Here is an 11,795-nt window from a genome sequence, read left to right on the forward strand (position 1 = left end):
AAAAATAATGAATTTTTTGAAAATTCAGTTGGTGGCAGCTTATATTCAGGTATGCTTAGTAGCAGGAAATTACGGTACTCTTAGCAATAGGTAACTGAAACGTGGGTACAAATATTCCTTCTGTGAGAAGGAATTCATTGCTATTAAGTTTGAAGAGTTTTGAAGATACCATGTTAGTGTCCACAGTGGGACGGTTAAGAAGGATTAAGAATGCCGAGTTACGCCGCGTTCACAATACATCCGTCGTTGACGGATTTCATTGGGGACTTTGATCGGGGCCCTCTCGAAATTGCATTGGGGTCCGTCCGTACTGTCGGCTTCGTTGCCGCGTCAAAGGTTGAGAAAATGTTCAACTTTCAGGAAGCGACGGAGCCGTCGGTCATCGAGTTATGCAATAATGCAATACACGGTCCAATGAAATCACCTGTGTTATACAACCCGGGACAAAACACATGGATACCTCAAAAAAGCCCCATATGTCGACGGACAGAGGTGAGTGTGAATGTAAGGTCACTCCTGGAGTACAAGACATCCAATGTAAAGTAGGAACACAGGGTAACAGGGGGGGGGGGGGGGGTTAGGCAAACCCAAGTGCACAGACTGACAATGGTGACAGGGCAGTCCAAAGATTTTATTGATTGCACAGATGATCTGGATCGGGCAGGCAAAGGAAACGGGGACAGGCAAAGAGTTCGGGGGAACGGCAGGGACAATCAGGTAGACTGGGGGTACCGTCGGGCGGGCGGGGAAGTCGGGCAGGCGAGGGGTCGGTATCAGGAGCGCAGCAGGGGCAGGTGAGGAAACGGAAAGAGGGGAGCAGACCGGCCGGCAGGGACGGACAACAGGCAGGTGGTCAGACAGCGAGGGTTCGGGAAAGGGGAAAAGGCAGGATCAGCGTCTGAGAAAACAGTTCTGGAGGTGCGGGAAAGCCTGTGAGTGACGAAGCGATCTGGCAGAGACTGAGTAGGGAGAGAGGATGATATAGAGGGAGCACAGGTGAAGGTGGTGGATCTAAATAGGTGAGATCAGCTTGGCAGGCAGGTGAATGGGAAAATCAGGAACGGACCATGACACACAGGGGTGGAAAGGACCAGGGGATAGCTGACGCCCTGTCATAACAAGACGAGAGCCTCTGAACGAACATCCATGCCCTGACAAGTCGCTAGGGAGAATATGTTGAGGGCCTAGATGCCAAAGTTCCCTCCATAAGGGATGAAGAGTATCAAAACCATGAACAATGCCCTTTCCTCAAGTCACACACTTCTCACTGGGAGGAAGTGATGATCACTATTATTCAGGTCACTTGCTGCATGATTGGCAAGGGGGAACACCTGCTTGCCGTTGGACAAATGTCATCTATGAAAGCCAGCAGAACCTTCCCAATCGAGGAAGGAGTATGGCGACTCGAGAGGGTGTGGTAATCATCCAATAGCCCTGAAGACCAACCAAATTGAACAAATCAATCTTGAAGAGATACACTATAGAGTAGGGGTTCACCAACTTTTTAGCCTGTAACCCCCAAAATACAGTGCCTAGACTCGAGAACCCAACTTTTCCGGAGGTGCTTGATGCATGGAAATATTTGCACGCACATGCGTTATAAGCCAAAGAGGAACCCCACGCTTTTATAATTCAAGAGAACACAATAGCCTACCATAATCTTATAGTTTTAATACTGTTGTATTTCAGTGCTGAGAAATCGTGTCCAATCATATTTATTCCCAAGCTTTCTCCTCTGGGGAATACTTGGTAAAGAGTTTATGAAGGGCATAGAGACTTTTCACAGGGTTCACAGAATTATTCCAGCTCAGGAATCATATCAATCCTAAACATTTCAACACCTCAATCCAACATTCCAAAAATAAACAATTCACATTCTGGACATATTTTTGGGACCCATCTACCAGGTCTTGCAACCCCCACTTTTGAAACCCTGCAATAGAGCGAATTGTGTTTGTTCTACCTACTGTGTCTCAACTATACCCCCCGTCATCTACAAAGACTCAAGTGTACCCTCAAGGCCCTTGGAGGAAAGATACCCCGCCCAGGAAGACATGGAATTGGATTGTCCCCCTCCCCTTCCCCTCACAATTTTGAATAAAAAAACTGCTACTTTTTAAGCCCACCCTGTCTGTTATTGTCTGTTGTCACATCCAAGTATACCTTTGTTCAATCTAAACTGCCACCAACATAAGGACCAACAACTTGCATGTGTCTGCATTATATATATTGAAGACTTTCAATTATTTTAATACCTATATTACCTGTAAACTGTATAAATATCATATATATTTTCCATATAGAGTATAGGCTATATACATATATATATAATAACATTTTGATGACCCAGTCCTGCCAGTTGGGGTTTTAGAGATATGCTTTTAAAAAAAGCAGCTATGCCGTATTATTGCCATATGGATCTGACAGATGCGAGTTATATGAACTTGTTACATGGCTCAAGATCCATCTCCTTCTCTCTCTGTGAATCTGTCTGCGCGCGCGCGCGTGCGTGCGCGCGTGCGTGCGTGCGTGCGTGCGTGCGTGTGTGTGTGTGCGTGTCATATTTCTTTGTGTCTCTCTCCCTCATACTCAGATAACCTTTCGAGAGTTTCTGTGGGAGTGAGTACCATTGCGCTAGACAGAATAGTGGCTAGAAATCATATCTCATTTAAATTATGCACAGAGACTACTCGCTTCAAGGAGAGTCACTGAAGACTACCTTAGGTTGCCAGAAACGCAGAAATGCAAAAAGTAACCCCCCTCAAAAAGACCAGTAAAGACCTGTTCAGATCAAAGCTTTGCTACAGAATACTATTTGTTCATATCCAAGTGATGTACGATATAATTGATAACACTATTGCTCATACTACTGCAGCCGTGCTCTTCAACAAATGATCAAAGATAAGCTGAAGGAGCCAAATGCTATTTGACCACTTTACACTCAGACTTTATGCTCGCTTGGCCATTGTCAGCCACAACACCTGAACAGCATTCTCATTTCATTGATTTGATGTTTGGTGATTGCTAAAAAAATACATAGTTCATATCAGTGAATAGCGTCTATTTGATATCAAAAATGCAAAAAGAACTAAGTGATGAGGTTGAAAGCGATATACCTATCATTTGTATTTTCCTAATGATGAAGCTTCATGCAGAATAGTATTTAAAAACAATTTGTTTTGTGAAAAACATTAATTATGATTAATGTTGATATGGTGATATGCTGTACACCCCTCCCTCTGCAAACCCAACATCTGCCTGCAGCATCGTCCACACCACCATCTCCAAACTCCAGACTCAACAACCCAGTGTTGAGTCATCATCATTTCGGGAGACTTAACTACGTCACCTTGGATAGAGTTTTGCCGACCTTCAAGCAATATGTGAGCTGTCCTACCAGAGAGGAGAGGACCCTGGACCGATGTATGCTAATATTAAGGATGCATACATCTCCTCTTCTCTCCCCCCTCTGGGCAGGTCAGATCATAACCTGGTTCACCTCAAACCCTGCTATGTGCCTCTGGTGAAGAGGAAGCCTACGAACACAAGGACTGTGAGGAGGTGGTCGGGGGAGGCTTATGAGGCACTGCAGGGCTGTTTTGAGGTGACTGACTGGCCTGCACTCTGTGAGCCCCACGGGGAGGACAATGATGGGCTTACAGAGTGCATCACGGACTATATCAACTTCTGTGTGGACTGCAATGTCCCTGCTCGGACAAAACCTAATGCCACTCCACTCCCCTACTCCTTCTCCTTACAGACCTCTTGTCTGCCCCTTGACACCTCAATTCACTCCTACCTACTCCACCCTCCTCCCTGCTCTGCATCATGTCCTCTACAACCTGAGGACCTCACCCCTCCCCCAACTGTCACCTCTACAGTGTCCTCCACGCCTGACCTGGTGAGAAGACAGCCAACAAGACTCCACTCCGGCAAAGCTGCAGGCCCGATGGTGTGTTTCCCAGGGTGCTTAAAGCCTGTGCCCATCAGCTGTGGAGTACTGAGTCTGGTCTTCAGCCTGAGCCTGCTACTCCAGAGGGTCCCCGTGCTGTGGAAGACGTCCTGCCTCGTTCCTATACCTAAGAAGCCGCGTCCCAACGGCCCTCAGGACTACAGACCGGTGGCCCTGACGTCCTACGTCATGAAGACCCTGGAGAGGCTAATCCTGGAGCAGCTAAGGCCTATGGTCAGGCCCTTCACTGATCCACTACAGTTCGCCTACCAGCCCCGCCTGGGAGTTGAGGACGGCATCATCTACCTGCTGAACAGAGTCTACACTCATCTGGACAAGCCGTCAAGCACTGTGAGAGTCATGTTCTTTGACTTCTCCAGTGCCTTCAACACCATCCGTCCGGCTCTACTGGGTGAGAGATGACTGCGAGGTGGAGGTGGAGGCCCCCATCGTGTCCTGGATTGTTGATTACCTGACGGGCAGACCACAGTACGTACGCCTACAGAACTGTGTGTCTGACAAGGTGGTCAGCAACACTGGGGCCCCACAGGGGACTGTCCTCTCTCCCTTTCTTCACCCTTTTCACCTCAGACTTTAACTATTGCACTGAGTCCTGCCACCTTCAGAAGTTTTCTGATGACACCAATAGTTGGCTGCATTGAAAAGGGGGATGACCGTGAATACAGGACTGTTGTGGACAACTTTGTCACTTGGAGTGAGCTGAATCACCTGCAACTCAACGTGACAAAGACGAAGGAGCTCATTGTGGATCTGAGGAGGGAGAAAACAGCAGCTGTGACCCCTGTTTCCATACGGGGGTCCCAGTGGACACTGTTGAGGAATACAAGTAGGGGGTGTACTTTAATAACAAGTTGGACTGGACTAGAAACGCAGAGGCTGTCTACAAAAAAGGCCAAAGCCGACTCTTTTGCCTCAGGAGGCTGAGGTCCTTTAACATCTGCCGGACGATGCTGAGGATGTTTTATGAGTCTGTTGTAGCCAGTGCAATCTTCTTCGCTGTCACATGCTGGGGCAGTGGGATGAGGGTTGTAGACACCAACAGACTTGAAAGACTGATTAGGAGGGCCGGTGATGATGTGGGGGAGGAACTGGACACCCTGACGACCGTGGCAGAGAGGAGGATGCTGTCCAGGCTTCAGTCCATCTTGGACAATGTCTCACACCCTCTCTACGACACACTGGCCCTGCAAAGGAGCACCTTCAGCAGGAGATTCCTCTCACCCAGATGCACCACAGAGCGCCACAGGAAATCTTTCCTGCCTGTGGCCATTAAACTTTACAACGCCTCCCTTAGAATGTCAGACACCGTCCCTCTCTGTAATCTCTGACCTCAAACAAGGACTATAATTCTTGCACCTTTTGCACAATACTGTACAATTCTTTTTGTACAGTGCTGTCTTTTGTGTAGTTTGTGTATATATATATATATATATATTATATATATATATATATATTATGTATGTATGTGTGTATATGTATCAGTGGAGGCTTCTCCATTGAGGAGAGGGAGGAAGATCCTCCCTAACATTGTTGAGAATAAAAAATGTAGATGCCCAGACTATTGTAATGAATTAATGCCCGTAAATATGACTACTTTATTGCCTTTGAATATATAATGTTCGTTTCCCGGGTAAAGGGACATTAGCACCCCCTATCGCCTATTGACAATTACTTCAGGGAGGAACGTCCTCCGTCATTCTCCGTTGACTCCCATTCATTTCCCCGAAAGTACTGGCGGCCGGTGAATAACATGGGTTTCAATGGGAGAGAGGAGGAAAGTCCTCCTCTGAGTGGTGGGACCTTAAGGGTTCTGATTCGCGCAAAAATCTATCCATCTGCGCTATGAACCAATAAGCAGGATCCCTGGATGTTGCGCAGTGTTGCCAGATTGGTCAGATTTCCCACCCAATTGGGCTACTTTTAACCATGTTAGGCTGGAAGAATTATCATTCGGCGGGAAATCTGCCCAATCTGGCAACGCTGTCGATAACAAACCCGGTCTGCATTGCCGCGGTGCTCAGTCAGAGACGCAGAGCAAGTGAAATCTGCGATAGCGAGATCCTAAATGCACAATGGAAACATTGGAAACGGAGGACATTGTTAACGTCTTATTAAAAAAAGCATTCCATTCATTGAGTTACAGTGCTAAGTTAGCGACCAAAGAAAGAGGTAGACCACTTCCCAAAATCAAGGTGACAGAAGTAATGGCAACGTCAGTGTTGTGAGTGCTACATGGTTTGCTAGGTACGCATGGCTTACTGGTAGCATTACAAGCAATCGACTTATTGCTGGCCCTGTTTGCTTATGAAAATAGCAAATCTCCAACGTGGGCTGTTCATGGTTGCACTGATGTGGAAAATCTTGATAGGGCAACCAAACGCCACGACAAGTGTCAAGATCACGTTGGTGAGCACCAACGTGATCTTGACACCCGTCGAGATCTAGGCCCAATGATGGGCCCAGATTTTTTTATTTACTTATACAAATCAATAGTAGGCCTGATTTGACTAATATGCTTTGCATCCTTTCCTTTTCAAATTACAGTGATGCCACTGGTGGCTTTGTATAAATTGTATTCACATAACTCCCTCCCTGCTATTTTGTAGTTCACCAAAACACCTTGAAACAACTTGAGTCTCACATTCTTATGCCACCATACACCAACAGTGCAAGCAGGCCAATGGCAACCAAGCGCGCAGTCCTTCCTCCCTCACTTTAAAAACCACCAGCCGCCACTGATATGTATATATACATGTATGTATATATGGTGTTGTATAATATATATATATTGTCCTTAAATTTGTTATTTGTATATTGTTTTTCTTAGGTTGTATCTTTTATCTTTTGTGTATGTATGCGTATTGTGTGTTGTAAATTATATATATATATATATTATATATATATATTATATATATATATATGTGTGTGTGTGTATGTATATGTATATATGGATATGGATACATATGTTATATTTTATATTTATTTTATTCTTAATATTATTTATTCATTTGTGTATGTATATCTGGAGTTCGTGACAAAAATAATTTCCTTCTGGGATTATTAAGGTATCTATCTATCTATCTATCTATCTATCTATCTATCTATCTATATCAATTAAGTACGGTTTAATTAGTAATGCACCTTTCACTGAACAAGGTCATGAAGTGGTTCACAAAAGAAAATACCGACACTAAATTATTGTTAAAAAAAAAGATTAATAACAAAATCTTCAAATCTTTAAAATCCTACATTTAAAGTTATAGAAGGTTGTTGGCATTGTTGCTATAAATTACTCCTTGTTTTTTTTTTATACCAAACTGTTTTATTGTTCATATAAAGCATTTTCATTATTGAATCGTTGAGTTTATGGCCCTCCATAAATCAGAAAGATAGGCCTACGATGTGCAAAGATTTCCGCAGCATTGTTTATGGGAGACTTTTGTGCCAGTTTCTAGTTTTTCTCACTGCTGGCCAATGTGTGTCCTTGTTTGCCTGTCTGTCTTTGGAGTGTGAATGAGCAGGGTTATAACGGAAAGGGGGGCTGTTGACGCTTGGTTGTAGTCTTTTTGCTAGGTTCTCCGACTCAACAGTAGGGGCAGAACCGAGCGAAAAGACTACAACCAAACATGAACACCACCCCTTTCCGTTTCCGGCCAACGAGCAAAGAGACAGAAATCAATGGGATTTACAAAATGCACTAAATGTCCAATAAAACACGATAGAAACTGTATTTCGCTACGATACTTGATTAAACCACTCTATTTCATCCTAGACAAACAACAAAGGAGGCTCAATGTTCAAAATACTGGAAACAAATAATAGCTCACAGCAACATATTGAAAAGAAGAAGTGAACTAGTTCATTTTTTGGAACGAGCTTAGTTCAACATTTTGAATTATGAACGTTGAACGTTCATATTAAAATTTATGAACTGAACTTTGAAGTAGTTCACGTAGAAAGTGAACTTTCCCACTGCTGCTGATGCAACCCGGTATCACGCCAAGGCGTAAAATAGATACGTCTGTCCACATCGCAAGGCGTGTTCAGGGTCACGCTTTGCCTGACCAAAGCGTCACCCTGAACACGCGTCCTTCTCCATTCGAAATGAATGGGGAATAGCACCAACAGGGGGCGATACGTTCTCTAGCATTTGGTGAAATTGTTACGTAGCCATATTAATCGTTATTATCTGAATGGGAAAGGCAATATTTTAGGACAGATACACCATTAAACGTGTTTCTAATGACATTTCTAGTGAGAAATGTACATTTTCCTTGCATAATCTTCAGTCAGTGAATGTGTATGATCTTTATTAATCTTTATTATCTGAATGGGAAATGCAATATTTTAGGACCGATTCACCGTTAAACGGTTTCTAATAACATTTCTAGCGCGAAATATACTTTTTACTTGCATAATCTTTAGTTAGTGATTGTATCTGATCTTTAGTTTTATAGTTATTGGGAAGATTTAATCGGCTCGCTCGCATGTTTCAACGACGTCAGGTTGCTAGGGACGCTGCTTTCGCTAAACTAGCAGCTCACGTGTTTCCTGCGTTTGTGTTATTAAACCGTTACTTAATGTAACTTTTAATGATTGTAATAACCACAGGCGAGGTATTGAGCGAAGTAAGCTTGATAGCAGGTTTATTGGATTCCACAATCGGACAGGCAGGCACAGCTCCACCGGAAAACTACAACAACCAAAACTCCCGCCCGGAAGGAAATCCCCGGAACCCCCTCTCAGAAGGCCCGCCCCTTCCTCCCAAAGCCTGTGACGCTACAATATCATCTTGTTAGAAACACGTTTATCTGAGAGCCAACCCAGTCGCCAAAAGCATACGTTGACGGTATACGTTTCGTGAACACTGGATTACGTCGCATTTCAACATAAAATAGAGTGTTAAGCACACACACACACACACAAACACACAACACACACACACACACACACACACACACACACACACACACACACACACACACAATGCATTTCGTTGCTAAAACAACAACTTGGGCTGCTTCTAGGACATTTGGGTGGATTTTGAACGGTATGTGGGCAGGACGTTTTTTGCAGCAGGACCTGGCAACCCTGCGCTGTTGCCCGAGGTGCAGAAATGCTCCGGAACAGATCTGGATCCACCACTGCAGAAAATAAAACATCCAAGCTGCCTTTTAAGGATACCTTGGAATATCTGTCTATTTTTAACCATCGGACCCTAGTTTACGAAAAAAACAAGACAATTTACGGCAGCTCCTTTGCCACGTGGTTTTTAGAGCCATGTAAGGATTAGAGGGGCTGGTCGATAGCAACCACCATAGCAACCATGACGGTGAAGTGACTGGATGCAGCCCCGTTGAAAAAAATAGAATACCACCGTACACACTGAGGAGAATAATGATATTTAAATGATTATGACCATGAAGTCTTTATTTGCATGGGTTTACATTTCGTTCTGTGTAGCAAGGAAAAATCGGAGAAACACTCCCATTCAGAATGCATTGGTTTACATTTCTTTCTTTGGAGCACAGTTATTTTTATTTATTTATTTATTTTCAGTTTTTGTGGAGTTGCTTCAAAGATGCAAATTTTTCTGCAACAATCCAAAATCCAATGGAAAAACCTGTTGGCTTTTTGTCAAGGGAAACCCAGGTCGACGCTCACTTCCGGGTTGGCCAACATACGTCATCCCTCCACCACTCGATACTGTAAAAACACATGTTCAAGTTGAATGATAATGCATGAATCTATTCTTTATTCTGCCATAGTATTTATTTAAGGGGGGGCAGACAATTATTTTGGCCATGGTGGATCCAGATCTGTTCCGGAGCATTTCTGCACCTCGGGCAACAGCGCAGGGTTGCCAGGTCCTGCCTGCAGAAAACGTCCTGCCCACATACCGTTCAAAATCCACCCAAAATGTCCTAGAAGCAGCCCAAGTTGTTGTTTTAGCAGCGAAATGCATTGTGTGTGTGGTGTGTGTGTGTGTGTGTGTGTGTGTGTGTGTGTGTGTGTGTGTGTGTGGTGTGTGTGTGTGTGTTGTGTGTGTGGTGTGTGTGTGTGAGCTTTATGGCTCCTCTCAGCACTTTACTTTATTTATTTAACTTATTTAACAATTCTATTATTGCACTACCTCCATGGTCATACTGGTACTTCTTGTATTGTTGTTCTGTCTTGTCCCTTTGTTCTGTTCTATGTTCTATTTGTTATGCTCCAGCCTGCATGGAGAATACCATTCAAATTCCTAGTACCTGTGTACATGGCGAAATAAAGAAAATTGAATTGAATTGATTTTATTTTGAAATGCGACGTAATCCAGTGTTCACAAAAACGTACACTGTCAACGTATGCTTTGGCGACTGGGTTGGCTCTCAGATAAACATGTTTCTAACAAGATGATATTGTAGCGTCACAGGCTTTGGGAGGAAGGGCGGGCCTTCTGAGAGGGGGTTCCGGGGGTTTTCTTCCGGGCGGGAGTTTTGGTTGTTGTAGTTTTCCGGTGGAGCTGTGCCTGCCTGTCCGATTGTGGAATCCAATAAACCTGCTATCAAGCTTACTTCGCTCAATACCTCGCCTGTGGTTATTACAATATCATTAAAAGTTACATAAAGTAACGGTTTAATAACACAAACGCAGGAAACACGTGAGCTGCTAGTTTAGCGAAAGCAGCGTCTCTAGCAACATGACGTTGTTGAAACATGCGAGCGAGCCGATTAAATCTTCCTAATAACTATAAAACTAAAGATCAGACAGTATCACTGACTGAAGATTATGCAAGTAAAAAGTATATTCTCGCTAGAAATGTTATTAGAAACACGTTTAACGGTGAATCGGTCCTAAAATATTGCATTTCCCATTCAGATAATAAAGATTAATAAAGATCATACACATTCACTGACTGAAGATTATGCAAGGAAAATGTACATTTCTCGCTAGAAATGTCATTAGAAACAAGTTTAATGGTGTATCTGTCCTAAAATATTGCATTTCCCATTCAGATAATAACGATTAATATGGCTACGTAACAATTTCACCAAATGCTAGGAGAACGTATCGCCCCTGTTGGTGCTATTCCCCCATTCAATTAGAATGGAGAGGACGCGTGTTCAGGGTGACGCTTTGCCTGGTCAAAGCGTCACCCTGAACACGCGTCCTTCTCCATTCTAATTGAATGGGGGAATAGCACCAACAGGGGGCGATACGTTCTCCTAGCATTTGGTGAAATTGTTACGTAGCCATATTAATCGTTATTATCTGAATGGGAAATGCAATATTTTAGGACAGATACACCATTAAACTTGTTTCTAATGACATTTCTAGCGAGAAATGTACATTTTCCTTGCATAATCTTCAGTCAGTGAATGTGTATGATCTTTATTAATCTTTATTATCTGAATGGGAAATGCAATATTTTAGGACCGATTCACCGTTAAACGTGTTTCTAATAACATTTCTAGCGAGAAATATACTTTTTACTTGCATAATCTTCAGTCAGTGATACTGTCTGATCTTTAGTTTTATAGTTATTAGGAAGATTTAATCGGCTCGCTCGCATGTTTCAACAACGTCATGTTGCTAGAGACGCTGCTTTCGCTAAACTAGCAGCTCACGTGTTTCCTGCGTTTGTGTTATTAAACCGTTACTTTATGTAACTTTTAATGATATTGTAATAACCACAGGCGAGGTATTGAGCGAAGTAAGCTTGATAGCAGGTTTATTGGATTCCACAATCGGACAGGCAGGCACAGCTCCACCGGAAAACTACAACAACCAAAACTCCCGCCCGGAAGAAAACCCCCGGAACCCCCTCTCAGAAGGCCCG

This window comes from Gadus chalcogrammus, chromosome 12, assembly GCF_026213295.1.
Source record: "Gadus chalcogrammus isolate NIFS_2021 chromosome 12, NIFS_Gcha_1.0, whole genome shotgun sequence".
Lineage (NCBI taxonomy): Eukaryota > Metazoa > Chordata > Actinopteri > Gadiformes > Gadidae > Gadus > Gadus chalcogrammus.